Raw genomic sequence first — 19356 nt, 5'->3', positions numbered from 1 at the left:
TGTCTGTTTTTGTGCCAGTACCATGCTGTTTTGGTTACTATAGCTTTGTAGTATATTTTGAAATCGGGGAGTGTGATACCTCCAGCTTTGTTCTTTTTTCTCAGGAATCCTTTGGCTATTCGGGGTCTTTTGTTGTTCCGTATAAAGTTCAGGATTCTTTGTTCTATTTCTGTGAAAAATGACGTTGGAACTTTGATAGGGATTGCGTTGAATCTATAGATTGCTTTAGGAAGTGTGGACATTTGAACAATGTTAATCCTTCCAATCCAAGAGCACGGAATATCTTTTCATTTCTTAGCGTCTTCTTCGATTTCTTTCAACAATGTTTTATAGTTTTCGGTGTACAGATCTTTCGCCTCTTTGGTTAAGTTTATTCGTAGGTATTTTATTCTTTTTGTTGCAATTGTAAATGGGATTGCATTCTTAATTTCTCTTTCTCCTACTTCGTTGTTAGTGTATAGAAATACAACCAATCTTTGCACATTGATTTTGTATCCCACGACTTGACTGTATTCCTTTATTGTTTCTGAAAGTTTTTTAGTGGAATCTTTAGGGTTTTCTAGATATAAAATCATGTCTTCTGCAAAGAGTGACAGTTTCACTTCTTCGTTTCCAATGTGTATCCCTTTTGTTTCTTTTTCTTGCCTGATTGCTCTGGCTAGGACTACCAATACTATGTGAAATAAGAGGGGTGACAGTGGGCATCCTTGTCTGGTTCCTGTTCTTAGAGGGAGAGCTTTCAGCTTTTCTCTGTTGAGAATGATATTTGCTGTGGGTTTGTCATATATGGCCTTTATTATGTTGAGGTATTTTCCTTCTATACCCATTTTATTTAGAGTTTTTATCATAAATGGATGCTGTATCTTGTCAAATGCTTTCTCTGCATCTGTTGAAATGATCATGTTATTTTTATTCTTCATTTTGTTAATGTGGTGCATCACGTTGATAGATTTGTGGATGTTGAACCATCCCTGCATCCCTGGAATGAAACCCACTTGATCATGATGTATGATCTTTTTAATGTATTGTTGTATTCGACTTGCAAGTATTTTGTTGAGGATTTTTGCATCGATGTTCATCAGTGATATTGGCCTGTAATTTTCTTTTTTTGTGTTGTCCTTGTCTCGTTTTGGTATCAGGATAATGTTGGCTTCATAGAAGGAGTTAGGAAGCCTCCCTTCCTCTTCAATTTTTTGGAAGAGTTTGAGAAGGATAGGTATTAAGTCTTTTTTGAATGTTTGGTAGAATACACCAGGGAAGCCATTTGGTCCTGGACTTATATTTTTTGGGAGGTTTTTCCTTGCTGTTTCGATCTCCTTACTGGTGATCAGTCTATTCAAATTTTCTACATCTTCTTGGTCCAGTTTTGGAAGGTTGTAAGTTTCTGAGAATTTACCCATTTCTTCTAGATTATCCAATTTGTTGGCAGATAGCTTTTCATAGTATTCTCTTATTATCTTTTTTATTTCTGAGGGATCCATTGTGATCTCTCCTCTTTCATTTCTGATTTTATTTATTTGAGTCTTCTCTCTTTTTTTCTTGGTGAGTCTAGCTAAGGGTTTATCAATTTTGTTTATCTTTTCAAAGACCCAGCTCTTGGTTTCATTAATTTTTTCTATTTTTTTTAGTCTCTATATCGTTTATTTCTGCTCTGATTTTTATTATTTCCTTCCTTCTGCTGATTTTGAGCTTTGTTGGTTGTTCTTTTTCCAGTACCTTTAGATGTGCTTTTAGATTATCTATTTGGGGTTTTTCTTCTTTGTTGAGGTAGGCCTGAATTGCTATAAACTTCCCTCGTAGAACCAGTTTTTCTGTATCCCACAGATTTTGGCATGCCGTGTTTTCATTTTCAAATTTCTCCTTTGATTTCTTCATTGACCCAATCATTGTTCAGCAGCATTTTGTTTAATCTCCACATTTTTGTGGCTTTTCTTCCTGTAGTTGATTTCTAGTTTCATATGTTTATGGTCAGAAAAGATGCATGGTATTATTTCGATCTTCTTAAATTTATTGAGACTTGTTTTGTGGCCTAATATGTGATCAATCCTAGAGAATGTTCCATGTGCATTTGAAAAGAATGTGTATTCTGTGGTTTTTGAATGGAATGTTCTGTATATAGCTACTAAGTCCATCTGGTCTAATGTGTCCTTTAAGGTCAGTGTTTCTTTATTGATCTTCCAGTTGGATGATGTATTCATTGGTGTAAAAGGAGTGTTAAAGTCCCCTACTATTATTGTCTTACTGTCTATTTCTCCTTTTATGTCTCTTAATAATTGCTTTATCTATTTAGGTACTCCTATGTTGGGTGCATAGATATTTACAAGTGTTATATTTCCTTGTTGGATTGTTCCCTTTATCATGATGTAGTGCCCATCTTTGTCTCTTGTTACAGTTTTTGTTTTAAAGCCTATTTTGTCTGATATAAGTACTGCTACCTCTGCTTTCTTTTCTTTGCCATTTGCATGGAATATCATTTTCCATCCTTTCACTTTCATTTTGTGCGTGTCTCTAGGTCTGAAGTGTGTCTCTTGTATGCAGCATATACATGGGTCTTTTTTTTTTTATCCACTTGGCTACCCTATGGCATTTGATTGGAGCATTTAGTCCATTGACATTTAAAGTAGCTATTGATAAATATGTATTTATTGCCATTTTGTTACTTTTTTTTCTGGGTTTTAGTAGTTCTTCTCTGTTCCTTTCTTTTTCTCTTGCTCTCTTCCCTTGTAGTTTGATGGCTATGTTTAGTAATATGTTTGATTTCTTTTGTCTTACTTTTTTTCTTGCTTATTATAGGTTTCTGATTTGTGATTATCATGAGTATCCTATTTAACATTCTATGTATACAACAGTCTATATCGAGTTGATAGATTCTTTAGCTTGACCTCTTTCTAAAAGCTGTACTTTTTCACTCCCCTCCTCCCACATTTTATGTTTTTCAAATGATATATAGTCTCTTGTTTAGTGTGTGTCTATCCATTACCCTCTTATCATTGAAATAGGTGATTTTAGTACATTTGTCTTTTAACCTTCATATTATCTTCACAGGTAGTTGATCTGCTATCTTTACTATATTTTTACCTTTACAAGTGATTTTATTGCCTGGTTTGTTGTTGTTGTTGTTTTGTGTTTTTGATAATTTTTTTTTTTAATCTCTATTTGTGGTCATTGCTTTCCCACTTAAATAAGTCCCTTCAGCATTTCTTGTAGAACTGGTTTCTTGGTGATAAACTCCTTTAATTTTTGCTTGTCTGGGAAGTTCTTTATCTCTCCTTCCATTCTGAATGACAATCTTGATAGATAGAGTATTCTTTGCTGTAGGTTTTTTCCTTTTAGCATTTTAAATACATCATGCCATTCTCTTCTTGCCTGTAGGGTCTTGGCTGAGAAGAACACTGATAGCCTGATGGGCTTTCCTTTGTATGTCACTTGTGGCATTTCTCTTGCTGCTTTTAGGATTCTCTCTTTATGTTTAATTTTGGACATTTTAATTATAATATGTCTTGGTGTGGACCCCTTTGAGCTTACCTTGTTGGGAGCTCTCTGTTCTTCCTGAACTTGGATGTTTGTTTCCTTGCTCAGATTAGGAAAATTTTCATCTGTTATTTCTTCAAATAAATTTTCTGCCCCTTTTTCTCTTTCTTCCCCTTTTGGGACACCTATAATCAGAATGTTAGCATGCTTGATATTGTCCCAGAGTCCCCTTAGACTGTTCTCATTCTGTCTTATTCTTTTTTCTGTTCTGCTTGGGTGATTTCCTCTAATCTTCCATCCAGCTTGCTGATCTGTTATTCTGCATCCTCTGCTATTGAGTCCCTCTAGTGAATTTTTCATTTCCAGTATTGTAGTATTCATTTCTGATTGTTTTTTTAATATCTTCCAGTTCTTTGCTGATGAGCTCACTGTGTTCATCCAGTCTTCTCCCAATATCTGTGAGCATCCTCATGATATTTTGTTTGAACTCTTTGTCAAGTAGGTTACTTGTTTCTGTTTCATTTAGTCCTTTTTCTGGGGTTTTGTGCTGTTCCCTTGCTTGGAAAGTATTCCTTTGTCTCCTTATTATGCCTCTTTCTCTGTGCTTATTTCTATTTATTAGGTGAGTCGGCTATGTCTCCTGATCTTGGAGAAGTGGCCTTATGTATGAGATGCCTTATGAGGCCCAGCAGTGTGCTTCCCTCTCATCACCAGTCCTGAAGTTCCAGGAGTGACCTCTTTGTGGGCTACTTGTGTCCTTCTGCTGTGGCAGGGTTGCTCCCACTGCACATACACAGGGAGTCTAGTCTTTCCTTCCCTGGCCAGCTGTTTGTAAATACACTTTGGGGAGCCTCAGCACCACTGGCTACAAAGTCTATCAGCACACTCCTATTGCAGTTTTCCTCTTAATTGGGCTGGTACCCAGTGTAGCTGGCTGCTAGGCTCAGGGGCTTATAGTTGTGATAGGCCTTAGGCCTACAAGGCTGTTGTCAATTCTCTTAGGAGTGCAGCTGAGTGGGGCTAGCCCTAGGCATGGGGGTACTGAATTGTTTCAGGCTTTGGAAAGTGGGGATGATCCTTTTTATGGCTATTTGTGAAGCACAGGTCTTCTGTCGCTGATAAGCCTCAGCCCCTACAGGACCACATATACCGTCAACATAGTCCTGGTCCATGCAAACTTCTCAACCCTCTGGAACATACCCCGACACTGCACTACAGAGGCCCCCACCTCTCCACCAATGCCCCCCACAGTTCACCTGGTCCTCACACAGGCCCTGCCCCACAGAGGCAGACACCCTTGCCTGCCTGTAGAGGATCAAGGCACCCAGTCAATGTAGGCTGAAAAATAGCCTGAGGGCTTGCTGTTAGGTGGGGCCAGTCCCTAGGGTGGGTTGCCTGCCCTGGCTGAACTGGATTAAATCTGTGCTCTAGTGGGTGTGGCAGACCCCTGGGCTAACAGGCCAAGGGATGAACCTCAATGGCGCCCACTGGGGTCTGTGTCAGCATGCCTGGACCAGTTCAGAACAATGGCCCCCACCAATGTCTCAGTCTCTGAAGAGGTCCCTCCGCTCACCAAGAGGCCCCCAGAGCCCACCAGGTGAGTCTCCTTTCACCAAAGGACTGTCAGCCTTCTCTCTGGTGATTTTAAGTTGCTGCAGTGAGTGAGTTTTTGCATGGGCCCTTTAAGACCGGGGTCTTTTTGGCTTTTGGCCAATAGCTTTTCTGGGGGTATCCTTGCTGCAGTTAATAGCCAGCAAATCCAGACAGTAAGACCTCCGTCTCAGCTGGGTTAAGTCTGAAGGAGGCTTATAGCAGTATCGGCCCCCACTCCGGACCTCACTCCTCCAGGGAGGGCTGTGTACCTTAGGGTGGCTCCCGCCTGGCCCGCTGAGAAGCTCCGCTGCTCCCAAAGGTGGCTTTTTTCCTCTCCAGCAGGAATTTCTGCCTCTTCTCCCTTAGTCAGCACTGTCCCTTGTTGTGGGGGTTCTTTTTATCCAGTTTTCAGTTTTCAATCCGGGGTAATTTTTCCAAAAATAGTTGTAATCTGGTTGTGTTCATGGGAGGAGATGAGTTCAGAGTCTGCTTACACCGCTATCTTGACAAGATCTCTCTATTTTTGTTTTTAGACATCATGTCTGGAAATTTTGATTTGCTAGTTCTACAGTAGAGATGGGAATATATATTTTTTAAAAACCTCATAGGTCTTTCTTCTGTCTTTATTTCTTTCTTAAAAAAGCACGTTAGTGGACCAGTCAGTGGCATAGTTGTTAAGTTTGCACTCTCTGCTTCAGCAGCCTGGAGTTCACAGGTTCGGATCCCTGGGTGGACATGCATGACTCATCAAGCCATGTGGTGGCAGCATCCCATATAAAAAATAGAGGAAGATGGGCACTGATGTTAGCTCAGATTGGCAACAGATGCTAGCTCAGGGCCAATCTTCCTCACCAAAAAAACCCGAAACCACTTTATTGAGGTACAATAGACACACAAAAAGCTGTACATATTTATTGTATGCAACTTGATGAGTTTGGAGATGAGTATACACCCATGAAACCATCACTGCAAACTATGCCATGAACATATTCATCACCTCTAAAAGTTTCCTCCTTCCCTCTTTCTCTATTTATTTATTTTTTGTGATGAGAACACTTAATACATGATCTAGCCTCTTAGCAAATTTTTCAGTAAACAATACAGTATTGTTAACTATAGCGCTCTACTGTCCAACAGATCATTTTAAAAGAGATGCTACTTGTGCACTTAAAAACTCATTAAGCAGGTAGATTTCATGCTAAGTGTTCTTAACACACACACGCACAGCAAGTGGACACAAGAAATCTTTTGGAAGTGATAAATGTGTTTATTACTTTGTGGAGATAATATCATAGGTACATGCATATGTGCAAACTCAGCAAACTGTATACATTAAATAGGTTCAAATATTGTATATACGTATACCTCAATAAAGCTGAAAAAAACAAAATTATAAATATGACTGCCCTGGGCTAGTTCAGGCATCAACAATTTTAAAAAGGATTGTAGGTGGTCAGAAATCAAGTACACTTCATGGAACTCAGCACCTCATCAGAATATGATATCAAAGTTGTAAATTGTGAGGAACTATGTAGAATTATGTAGGTTTAAAAAAGCCATTGTGAGATACAGTAAAAAGATGAAAGAATATTGAACCCAGCATCAGAAGAGTCAAACTATCCAGATTTTAGTAAAAAAACAACCACTAACTGTGGGCTTTTCTGGGCAGCTCAATTCACTTTCTGGACCAAGTTCCCTCTGTGAAATGAGAGACTTTGATTAGGTAATAATTGTTTTCTTTTTATCCCTAAAATTTAGATAATGAATGAATAAAAGTCTGCAACTCCATATTAAATCTAAGGTCACATGCCCTGTCTTAAGCCCTCCTGTCAATTACCAGAATCTCAGCATAGGTTATATAGACTTCTTAGAATCTACCTAATGGGATTGAAAAGGAGGATTATTGCTTGATTGCTCTCCACAAATTAGTCTCAAAGGTGGGATTCTGCCAGGGAGAAAGTGTAATTGTATTTTATTTTATTTTATTATTATTATTATTTTTTTTTTAGGAAGATTAGCCCTGAGCTTACTGCTGCCAATCCTCCTCTTTTTGCTGAGGAAGACTGGCCCTGAGCTAACATCCGTACCCATCTTCCTCCACTTTACATGTGGGAAGCCTACTACAGCATGGCGTGCCAAGCGGTGCCATGTCCACACCCAGGATCCGAACTGACGAACCCCGGGCCGCCAAAGCGGAATGTGCTCACTTAACCACTGCACCACCGGGCCAGCCCCAGTGTAATTGTGTTTTAATTGGTCTGTCAACCAACTCAATTATACGTGTTTAAAGTCAATAGATATGAGGAAGCACAGATGTAAGAATTTTAGCATATTCTCCCACTCCAGAGTGTTCTAGTTAGAACTTCATTAGAAATTTGACTTGAACTTTGGATTGTACAAGGAAAGATGGAATGATGAAAGACACACCCGTGAATCAGGAGGCTTGACTTCTGCCTCGCTTTGGGCTGCTCAATGGAAGAGGAAGTTACTTACTCTGTCTACGCTTCTGTGGCCTCATGAGTTAAAGGAAATAATGAGCATCTATTTCTAAGAAAAGAGGTTCTTAGGGAAGATATAATGAGAAGTAAATATAAAGAGTTTTAAATTACTTTAAAAAGCTGTAGAAGGGCTGTCCCTGAGGCCGAGTAGTTAAGTTCGCATGCTCCGCTGCAGGCAGCCCAGTGTTTCGTTGGTTCGAATCCTGGGCGCGGACATGGCACTGCTCATCAAACCACACTGAGGCAGCATCCCACATGCCACAACTAGAGGGACCCACATTGAAGAATATACAACTATGTACGGGAGGCTTTGGGGAGAAAAAGGAAAAAAATAAAATCTTTAAAAAAAAAAAGCTGTAGACATCTATACACTAATGATGACATTTGAAACCTGGAAAGACTGGCACTTTAACTCATCTTGTCCTCTCTGAGCTAGGTCAGGCTTTCATATATGTCTGTAGGGAAAGGAAGTGGAAAAAGAAGACAGAGAAGTAGTATAATGGTGCTCATTATAGTCCTCAGGCTGACAGTGGAAACAAGGAAGCTCTACGATAGAAGAGTAGGGGCAGGAGACCATGAACTGGCTGTTTTTAAGTTTTCCTAAGACATTCCTGTTTTGTTTTCTACCTCTTTTAACTGTTAAACATGATGCTTGCTGTCTTATTATCTCTATAAATCTATTCTCTTAATATGGTGCTATTACCAATTTTTATATATATACCAATTTTATTTTATATCTTATATTAATATATATTATATATACGTATGCCATAATGCACAACACGTGAAATCAAAGTTGAATCTGGGTCACATGAAAGTGAGATTTGACAAGCAAGAAGAAACTTAGAGATATAAAATAGGCATGTATTTTAAATATAAATGTGATGGGAGGGATGGAAAGGAAAAACAATTTTTATTAAGCATTCACTATTCGATAATCACTCAATCACTATGTCTGATTTGTTTTACATGTTATCTCATTTTATCCTGCCAAAAATGTATGTTTATAGATGATGATTCTGAGACATGCCTAAGGTCACAGAATTGTTCTAATAAATGACGTTAGAACTGAGATCCTAACCTAGGTCCATCTAAGGTTGAGAGTCAGACTTTTTCCCTCCTGCCATACTGCTTTCCAAAAGCTATGTCAGTTATCTTCAGTTGTGTACATCCCTGCGGCCTCCCTTTGCCTTTTTCCCAACTGTGTCTGAGAAGGAAAGGGTATTGAGAGAGCGTGCTGTCCATTCCAGTTAACTCCTTTTACACACATTTTGATCTTTACTTTTTAATTCACCATGATGCTTATCATCACAGACAAGTGATTTGCCCATATTTCTGCTTCTTGTCACCCTAAGTAGAAAATTTTTGTGACAATTAGGACATTTAGCCACTGAACTCTCACTCCTCATGAATCATACATTAATTAGTGCCAGACTGGATATGGATTGTCAAAATACCCAGATGAATTACATAGATACCAAGGCTAATCAACACCTTATTTTATTTTCAATCTATTGAACAATGAAGTTAACCATGTTCCTTCAAGACCTACTAGATTGACAGCTGTCCCAATTTAACACAGCGATTGAACCTGTCACCATGAGCTCTAAAGAAAGGCATTCTTATTTCTTCATTATTTCTGAAAACAACATTCATGCCTTAATAAAACTATCAATAGGGGCATTCCCTCTGTCCCTTTCATATCAGACATACTTCATACAGTTATCTTTCAGGGCTTGGGTATTTTATTCAATGACTTCTCTGTTGTTTTGATTATAAGGAGACAGACCGAGTGCTGTAGATTCTATTATATATCAGGGCAATTAGTTGGATGAATTATTCCTGGAATTATGAAAACAGTGAAAAAATATACTTCACTTGCAGTCATAAAACAACCTTTTATACAAAAGTAGAAAATAGAACAACTCTCAAAATGTGTTATTCCTTTTTCTCAAAACCTAGCAAACACAATTCAAATAATAGATTTTTCATGTAAGTATATACATTTTACCCCATATATCAAATTCTTCTAAAGAAAATAGATATGCCGCAGGCAGCCATGGACAATTATAAGATTTCCTCAAAATTAAGACTCTGAAGGATACATTTTAGATATGGATGAAAGGAATTTTACTTGGAAGCGATGGGAAGGGATTAACTTATATTAGAAAGGATGTTTTATAACGCAGATTTAGAGTAAAACCTTCTATTACTCCACCTGTCAAAGCAGAATGGCAATCTGGGATAGCCACTTCACACATTTTCACATTTGGGGTGACAGCTGATTTCACATACAGATGGTAGCACTTCCTTCATGTATAAAGTCATCAGCCATTCCAGAAAGAAGGGAGGCACCTGCCATTTTTTCCACTAGCATCTAACAGCGACTTCTCCATATGCTGCAGAAAAGAATTCACAGATTTTCTCCATGTGGTCCAATGGCTTTCATGACAGATGAAGGGAGGAAAGTTAAGTAGCTGAAGTTGTCCCCACACAAAGTCGATATTGTCACAAGAAGTACTGGAAGTAGAGAATCAAGGGGAGCCATAGAAATCATTGCAGGCATCAGGTGACAAGAGTTATCTTTTTATCCTACTCCCCTATTCCCTACATCAGCATTTGTCAAAATGTGCTTTATGAAATAACAGTTCCAGAAGATACTCAATTAAAAAAGGGTTCAATGAATATGTAGCTTTAGAAAACACTCAAAATGTACAGCTCTCTTGTAAATTCACATGGCATTCTGGCCTATTAAAGGTACTGATAATTCCAGAGTTTTGAAAAATCTGTTTAATCTTTGCTAGAATTTATTAAGTATATTTGAACACAGAAACTTTTTTTTTAAGCCTATAGGATTATTTTCCATAAAAGATACTTTTAAAAATATTGCCCTATACAATCCAAGCATTATAAATGATCTCTATAGACAAATCTCAGGTCATTCATGCAAAGAGATTTGATCCTTCCTTCTCTTTAATTATATGAAGAGACACCTTGTTTCAGATAAGCTCCAGGAGAACAGGAATTTTTGTGAGGTTTTTCCCATTGTATCTCCAGTGCCTAGTGGAGTTTCCAATACATAGTAGGCATGATTTACCGAATGAGTTATAAGATCTTTTCTGGCATTCATTCCTCGTCTCTTCTCATCCCTTTTATCTTCCCCTTCAACACCTATGGCTCTCTTTGTCCATGTCAATTTTCCTGGCTGTTAGCCCACTTTGCTTGAGTTTGATTTTTGGATCTTTGTTGTAAGTCATCTGACTGAATCCTGACCTCCTGCTGGTATACTCTCTTCTGAGGCTGCCTTACCTGACTCATGTTCTACTCTGACCTCTAAAACCTATGTGATCGCTCTGCTTTCTACGTCCTGTTTTCCACTTCTGACTTCTGCCCTGATAGCCCAATCACTTGTGAATGCGGAAAACAATGTGAGAGACAGTACAAGAATAGAGTCCATCCAAAGAAGACAGGCCAGTTGGATTGGAGACACATCTATGAGTGCTGAGAATCATAACTGTTGTGAACAGTGTGCGGTCTGGAAGCACCAATGGGGTCATATTAAGCAGTGGGTCAAGCACCAGAAGTAAACCACTGCCAATGTGCAAGCTGGACATAGGATAAGATAAAAATAGCAAATCAGCATATCCAGGGGAAAGTAATTGATTTCAACTGAAACAAAGATTAGCATTTATCTACCATATGCAAAATTGTTGGAAGTGCCTACATGAGTAACAAAGGAGCGTTGATACTGAGATAATTTATGGCTTAAGCTTGAAAGTGTCTTGAATGCTTGCTTTCTTCCAGAACAGGAACAGTCTCCAATCATAGGGCAATTTGTTGGCCTTGATGTATAGCCAAGCACCTTCACTCAATCAATTAGAGAAACCTGACAGTCATGCCTTTTTGTTCTCATAATGTCTTGATTTTCTTTTCGCAATAAGAAAATCTATGTACCAGAAATCCAGGGAGTCAGCACTCCACTGCCGCCACACCCACAGAGACTCTCAGTGTGAGCCATTGCCAACTACCCCTGCAGACAATAGTCAGTGTTCAGGAAATGCTGGACAGCTGCTCTGGGAAGGACGTGCAGGCAGGGTGGGACAGAGCCTTGAAAGCTTGTCTGTAATTCAGACAAGCTAGAGGCTGAAACATAATTAAGGCTCAGCCTCGTTTCTGTTCCCTTACAGAATCAAGCTACAATGAGAGACATAGAAGCAAGAATAGAAACGATGATTGGTACCCTGAGGTGGCATGAATATAATGAATTAATTTCCGTACAGCATTCTTATGACTAAATGTGCTGTGCTGAACGTGGCAAGTCTGCGAACAAATGCCAGTCATTTCACAGCCACCCCAGCTCTTTCATTATGTTTAAGATAGAGTAATTCCCATGTGCACAAAGACATACCTACAAGGTTGTTTATTGCTTCATTGGTTTTAGTTTTAAACGATCACAAAAAACCTAAATGTATATCAATAGGATGTGGGGTAAGTAAACAATGGTGTGTAAATGGAATACTCTGCAATGTTAAAAAACGTTGAGTATATCTGTAATACATTATTATTGAGAGGAAAAATGAAGTCATAGAACAGTCTGTAAAGTGTGCAAGTATTTTTAGCATAAGCATATGTGTGTATGCATACATTATATCTGTGTGTATATATATATGAAACCTGTTTGTGTATGCATAGCGTATCTCTTGGCAGATACAAAAGAAACAATAGTTGTAACCTCTGAAAGAGAGAAAATTTTTACTGTATAACCTTTTGTACCATTAGTAATTTTTACCACATACTTGTATTAAGAAAAATAACCCACCCGATTTAGACACCAACACCTATATTGTTTCTCAAAACAAAGAGGAAGAGGAGAAGGCGGTAGAGACCATGCATCACACTTTCATTTTAGAATGTTTAATGTTTGCTATCATCATGATTAATCCATTTTATAATCTACATAATAGGAGTTCTCAGCCTGGAGTGCAGGCCTGTAGAGGATTCATGAACATTGAATGAAAAATGTTAGTTTATCTGCTTATATCTGTTTTTCCTCAGGAGAGTGTTCATAGCTTTCATCACATTCTCAAAAGAATCTAAGAACTGAAAAATGCTAAGAAATATTGTTCAGCTTAGGCAGACTTTATAGGCTTTCATCAATTTTTATCAATTCTTTAGATTACATATGATATCATTTGATAAAATAGCCATGTGATATCTTTGCTTGGCAGGGTGATAAATATTTATCTTTTTTAGTGAATACTGTAGTTTGCAATCTGATCCCATAGTTCTGTGACATGAATTTATGACAATGATACCTTACGCTAAGCTTTTGAAATGAGAAAACCCAGACCCCTAGGTTACTTACCAGCTGGCTAGAGATTCCTTGAGGTCACAGAACAAATAGAACACACCTTTTGGCAGCATCCACTCGACTCAGAAGTTGTAAAATTTTATTTTATAGTAGAACAAAGTTAGATTGATTATGTAATATTTCAACTTATTTCTGAGATAACACTTGAGATTAAAATCATTTTGTCTCAAGGGAGGGATATAATTCTTGACTACAGCCTCAACACTCCCAGAATTTGCATTCCTCTCTGCAGCAGTTTGATGGAAGCCTTTGAAAGTGTCTGCCTTACGTTTACTAATACTCTAGAGTTTACACTGCTTTTATGTTCCCTCACCCTTTGCTTCCTTTCCTCATTCAACCCATGAGTAGACACCAGGCCAAAGATACAAAGTTCTTGCCTTCTTGGAGTTAATATTCAAATCCAGACCATCATCTTCTTAAAGCAGTTATACAACGTATAGTGGAGGAAACCTTTAAATAACTCACCTCACCTGAGCAGTAATTGAAGCTAATCAAAAGACAAAACCTGGTCAATTTTTACCAGTTTGTAACCTAATCAGGTCTGAGACCTCCTATTCCTCACATTCACTACTGCTATAATTTCTTAATTTGTGTCCTTTTGTTTGTCTATTCTTCTGCCTTCATAAATCAAAATATATGTGATATTTCAAAGGCGAACAAGCTTTCCAGTCTGGCATGGAAGAAGCTTAGAAGTCGCCACTCCATCCTAACAACAAATAAAAAGATGAAAAATCAACAGCTCTTCTTAGATTCATCAGAGAAGTGACGTCGCAGGGCAAACCACTGTCCCCCAAAATTGGGAGAACTGACAGGTGGGTACAGAGAATCACAGCCTGACTACAGCGGAAACCCACAGGCAGAAATCTTTGTGGGAATCAGGGCCAAGGTAGGAGAGCCCAAACTATCATTGACAAATTATGGGAGGCTCAGTGCGGGCAACTCTGAGAGTTAGGAACTCTGGGGGGACTCAGTCGCAGGGGGGCTCCCACACATTTGTGAGTTTTACTTCCAGGAGCTCTACCAGCTCCTCACAGTGAATATCAGACAAAAATGCCCTTATGCTTCTGGCAAGGGGACGGAAAAGGAACAATGTTGTAAGACACCAGGGCATTCTGTGCTTCTAACAAGGCCTGCCCTCAGAAAAAACTCTGTTACCCGATACAAACCTGCTGGGGTTTGATCAGAGCCTAACCTACTTGGGGAAGGAGGTGGGCAGGGAATACTCAACTCCAGCCTCTCTAGCCTTCCACGTGGGAGAAACCTGCAGAAGGATGTTAATAGCAGTTTTATTCATAATTGCTCAAACTTGGAAACAACCAAGTTTTCTCTCAGTAGATGAATGGATAAATAAATGGCTGTACATCCAGACAATGGAATGTTATTCAGTGCTAAAAATAAATGAGATGTCAAGCCATGAAAAGACATAGAGGAATCTTAAATGCATAAGATTAAGTGGGAGAAGCCAATCTGAAAAGGCTGCATACTCTATGACTCCAACTATATGACATTCCGGAAAAGGCAAAACTACGGAGACAATTAAAAGATCAATAGTTGCCAGAGGTTGGGAGAGTGAAGGAGGGATGACTAGGCAGGGCAAAGAGGATTTTAAGGCAGTGAAACTATTCTGAATGATACCACCATGGTGGATACACGTCATTATACATTTGTCCAAACCCATAGAATGTACAACACCAAGAGTGAACTCTAATGTAAACTATGGGCTTTTGGGAATAATAATGCATCAATGCAGGTACATCAGTCATCACAAATGTACCGTTCTTTTGTGGGATGTTGACAGTAGGGGAGATTGTGCTTATGTGGCAATAGGGAGTATGTGGCAACTCTATGCTTTCAACTCAATTTAGCTGTGAACCTAAAACTACTTTTTAAAAAGTTCATCAATTTAAAAAGGAGAAATATGAAAATTGCTCTCAAGAAAGAGTCCAACCAATTTTTACACGAGTATGTCTGATTTTAATTGATAGATAGAAAAAATAACCTTTCAATCAAAGTTTCCAGTGGAACAAAAGCATTTGGTTAATCGTGTAGAAGCTGGTGAAAAGTACATCCATTGGTACAAAATTTTTACTGCTTGCTATAAACAGAGAATCTAGTTAATTATATGCAAATAAGCTTCACTAACAAACACCTAAATAACTCAGCCTTGTCTTCATTAAGCTAGAAGATATAGTACATTTCTCAGGGAATTAGACAAGGAATATTAATCAAAGATGCTTGTAAGTCCTAATGAGTTTATTGATTGTTGACCTTGATGCTACAATAAGAAGGAGAAACCCAAATGACAAGATTTATTTGAGTAAGCAAATGCTGATCTTTAAAATTTAAAATAAAATTGTTTATTCATTTTTGTGATATGAGGCCCAAAGCTTTAGTGCAAACATTCTTCGTGGAGAGAAAACGTATATTTAATGTTGTCCCCATTGTGTGCTGTGCACAAAGAACTATGAGCAATTTCTATTTTGCAGCAATCTTGGAGAGCATCTGTGGCTGGGAGAGCTGGAAGTTATTCTGTGAGCTAAGGGCAAAGAGAAAGGGCATGCAACAAATAAAAGGCAAAGGATTGAGAGGCAAAACTGAATTTGTTCATTCCTAGCAGTTGACCTTGAAGCTGATTTCTCCCCTCACTCCAGTATTCTCAGATTTCAACAGCTGTTTTTCCCTTCCCCTTGGCTAAAGTGGCTGGAGAGTATATCCCATCACTAATTGGGCTTAATGTTAGCTAAGTGCTTTCATACCACCAGCAACTCCTAAAACGTGACTGCTTTTCTGTACAGTAGTTGCTTGGTTACTTTTCTGCAATAAAACACTCTGTTCTGTACCAGCTGATGACCCGATCGAAAGTTTCAAGTGTAATTTAGCCCTTGTTATTTTCCATTTTAAACTTCTCCAGTTGGGCCTTTATCTTGTTCCTTGATACCATTGATTTCTTTCAATTAAGATTCCCCATATTTGAGCAACACAATTAGCTACTGTCACTATTGATTCCTATCCCTAGGGATTTGTACATGGTTTCAAAGTTGACCACTGACAGTTTAGCACTAGTCCATTTGGGCTGAATGAAAAGAGAAGGTAGCAAGAATCTTCCAGCAAAGAGCTTTCATAATCGATAATAATAGCAACTATGGATAAAGTGCTTATTATGGAGTAGATGTTATCCTGTAAACTTTATATGTATTAACTGTTTTAAATCTCACAACAATCCAATAAGGTAGTACTCTTATTATCCTCATTTTGCCAGTGAGGAAACTGAAGCAGACAGGTTAACTACCCAATTCACGGACATAGTAAGTGATGGATCCAGGATCCGAACCAAGTAATCTGGCTTCAGAATCTGTATCCTTCACCAGTACAATCTACAGTCCCTATAGTTGATACTGAATGAGTGACAATACTACTATTAATAATGGCTGCCTGTTCTGATAAAATAAGCTTCTTTCACAGGTATCTCCTGGCTCTATAATTCTTTGGTTCTCTACTTGTTCCATGCTTTGAAATTGAACTGACTGATAGTGATCATATATCTAGCTAACGGGAGAATCAGAACCAGAAGTCAGGTTTTCTTTGTGCTTTACTTGATGTTCTTTCCACTATATCACTCTTATTGGGAATATGGAGGTTGAAGAATTGTGGTATTTGACCATTTTTGATCTCCATGACAGTAACTTTCTTATGGTTCAACCTAATGGGTGAGAATCACAGTAGCTCTTTTCTCCCTATAAAAAGATAACATTTTCTGTTGATAAAATGAGGGATAACTAATTTGGGATAAATGTTCCTTTGTTTCAGGAGTTAACATTTTGGGCAAAGCAAAACTCTTCACTGTCAAACTGCAGTAGCATGCAGTATGTGAATGGCAGGACGTTAGTATCCGAATCTACTGATGCAGGTCAAACGTGGAGCACAGCTGTCCAAAAGCAAAGTGCGTTACTGTGGTCCTATCTTTCTGAATTCTTGATTTTTCAAATAATATACTCTCTAGGGGACCAATTGGTCACCAGGTTGTTGCATGGATTTCATTCTTACAACTGCCAACACACATAATGAAGCTGTGTCATGTGTATTTATGTGCCACAGCTCAACCAACTCTTAAACGTGGATATAGGATACAGCTTAATATAGGCAGCTCTCTCTTCTCTTCAACTCACAACCAGTTCTTCCTCTGATTTCTCTCTCATCTTTTGCCACCACCATATCCCACCATGTCATACTTCACAAATTCTATTCTACCTATGCAGTTTCTGTTACCCTCAAAACTCCTCTCCTGTGCTCTTGCAGTAGCCTTGTAACTGCTCTCTGTGCTCCTCCCTCTTCAATTCACCATCATATTGTTGTCATAGGAAGTTTCCTAATACACACTCTGATTTTTTTTTTATATTCAAAAAACAATCAGTGAGTCTCCACTGATTACCAGTGAACATGTTCTGCCTGACATTCAAGTCCATTTATTTCCAGCCTCAACATACTTCCCAGTTTTATTCCTCCTACTCTCCTGCAAGGGCCAAATTTCTCACTATACCCCAGGGATGCCTACCTATACTTTCTCCCTTCTAAGTTTTTGCTTAAACTCCTGCCCTAACCTATCAACATTATACTTACTTTTCGAGGCTTCGGTCAAACACCACTTACTAAAGCATAAAGGAAGCTGTCCACTAGACGTCTTACTTGGAAATGATGATCTCCTACTCTGGAATCCATGCATTCTATCCCTTTCTTAAGGAACTTCCCACATTTTTTACATGCTCTACATGTCTGCCAATTTCTCAAATGGAGTGACTATGCCTTGAATCTGTGAATCCCCAACATGTAGCTTACATATACTTAGCAACGATAAACAGTACAAGAATGAGTGAGTGAATATATATTCATCTCAATAAATTTTCAAGTCTCCTTTAAGAATTCCAATGCTATGGGCCTTTCCTTCCGAATTCTCCAAAGTTCTCACACTAGATACTACAATGTGGGATTCAGCTGTGTTCACTATATAACAAAGTGAAACCCATGGCGATGGAATGTTCACACTAGAGAGTGGGCCCCAGGCACTGAAGAGCTATTTTTAGTTCAGACTCTAACAACTTTGGCCATCATTTATTTTACATAATATCTACATGTCGTTCTCGGAAAAATCAGATTATATCTGTCTGTTTTTGTCTGTGTGTACATTGTCACTGCTTCCCAGAGTAACTTTTCTCTACCTGATCTTCTAAGCCAATTTCAAAACACAGCTCCAACTGCTTTTCTATGGACTCTTCCCTGAAATCCACTCTGGGAAGAGCTGACTTCTATGTTCATTATTATATTAGCTTTATCTCTTCATTGTTGCTCTTATCACATGACATTGTAATGAAGTTGTTTTAATGTCTTTCTCTTTCATCAATCTGTGATTGTTTTGAGAGTAGAGAACAGGGCTGATTCATTTCTCTGTCTCTAGTACCAACCTCAAAAATGTTTTCCATAAATACACACAATGCTGACCTGTTTAGTTAGTACTAAATTGAGGACTCAAAATCAAGGTAGAGGATGAGTAAAAGACTGACCAGTCTTGTCCTTAAAGCAAGTCCCTAAGCCAAGAAAAGAGAAGGGCTTTAATTTAGAAAGGCATTATATTTCCACTTGGATTAAATGCAACTGGAATTTTCCCTAACCAAACATGACAGGGAACCCATGGGATCTGTCCAAAATATTGGAAGGAAGATTCAACAGAATATGGCTAAGCAAAATGTTGGGAGTAAAATTACTTCAAGTTCATCTTTAAGTTCAGATCTTTTCATATATTGACTATACTAAGATCCTGTGGTCTAACATGGCCAAACATTTACACACAAGTTCTGAGAAACATTAACATGCTTAGTTTATTAAATAACACAATATAAGCCGATATTCTGACACACTTAAGAACAATTGTGAGCAGGACAAACACAGAATGTCTGTTCAATTCATGCTTTACCTTGTGAAGGAGGGCTAAAAACATAAAAACATAATTGCTCCTGGAAAGTCTATACTAAGAATAATAATTTCTAAAATCACTTGACGCAAGAGTTACATGGTAGATCTTATAAAAGCTATTTTTAAAACCCATGCTTATTTTTTTGTGCTTTTCTGCTCTGCATAAAATGTTTGCAATTAACTCCAAAAACCTTTAGTTTTCTGTTTACAATATAAATAGTTGCTACTGAGAAGATAAAAAATGCAGTGGCATTTGAAAATGTTTTGTACAAAAACTTCTTTTAGAGGTATGGGTGTGTTTTGCTTTTATTCTTTTGTTTTTTTGTGCTCCAAACTCATGTCCAAAAAGAGAAAATCTTTCATATTCAGGCCAAAGGCTATTGATAAGTGCAGGCTTGAGTGGGTGTAGAGAGAGTCGTCTGCTGGTTCTTCAAAAGAATGAATAACCAACTACCTTAA

At 38.2% G+C, this 19356-nt stretch overlaps 1 long non-coding RNA gene across 1 annotated transcript; it reads right to left on the bottom strand.

Moving 5' to 3' along the window:
- Positions 1–15267: 15267 nt before the first annotated feature.
- LOC138916575 (uncharacterized) lies at positions 15268–17806 on the bottom strand. Its single transcript, XR_011423856.1, has 2 exons — positions 17551–17806; positions 15268–15469 (listed from the first exon to the last, which is right to left on the bottom strand). It is a non-coding gene; the product is annotated as an uncharacterized lncRNA (long non-coding RNA).
- Positions 17807–19356: the final 1550 nt, after the last annotated feature.

This window comes from Equus caballus, chromosome 1 (assembly GCF_041296265.1).
Source record: "Equus caballus isolate H_3958 breed thoroughbred chromosome 1, TB-T2T, whole genome shotgun sequence".
NCBI lineage: Eukaryota > Metazoa > Chordata > Mammalia > Perissodactyla > Equidae > Equus > Equus caballus.
This window is presented reverse-complemented; position numbering and strand designations above follow the sequence as displayed.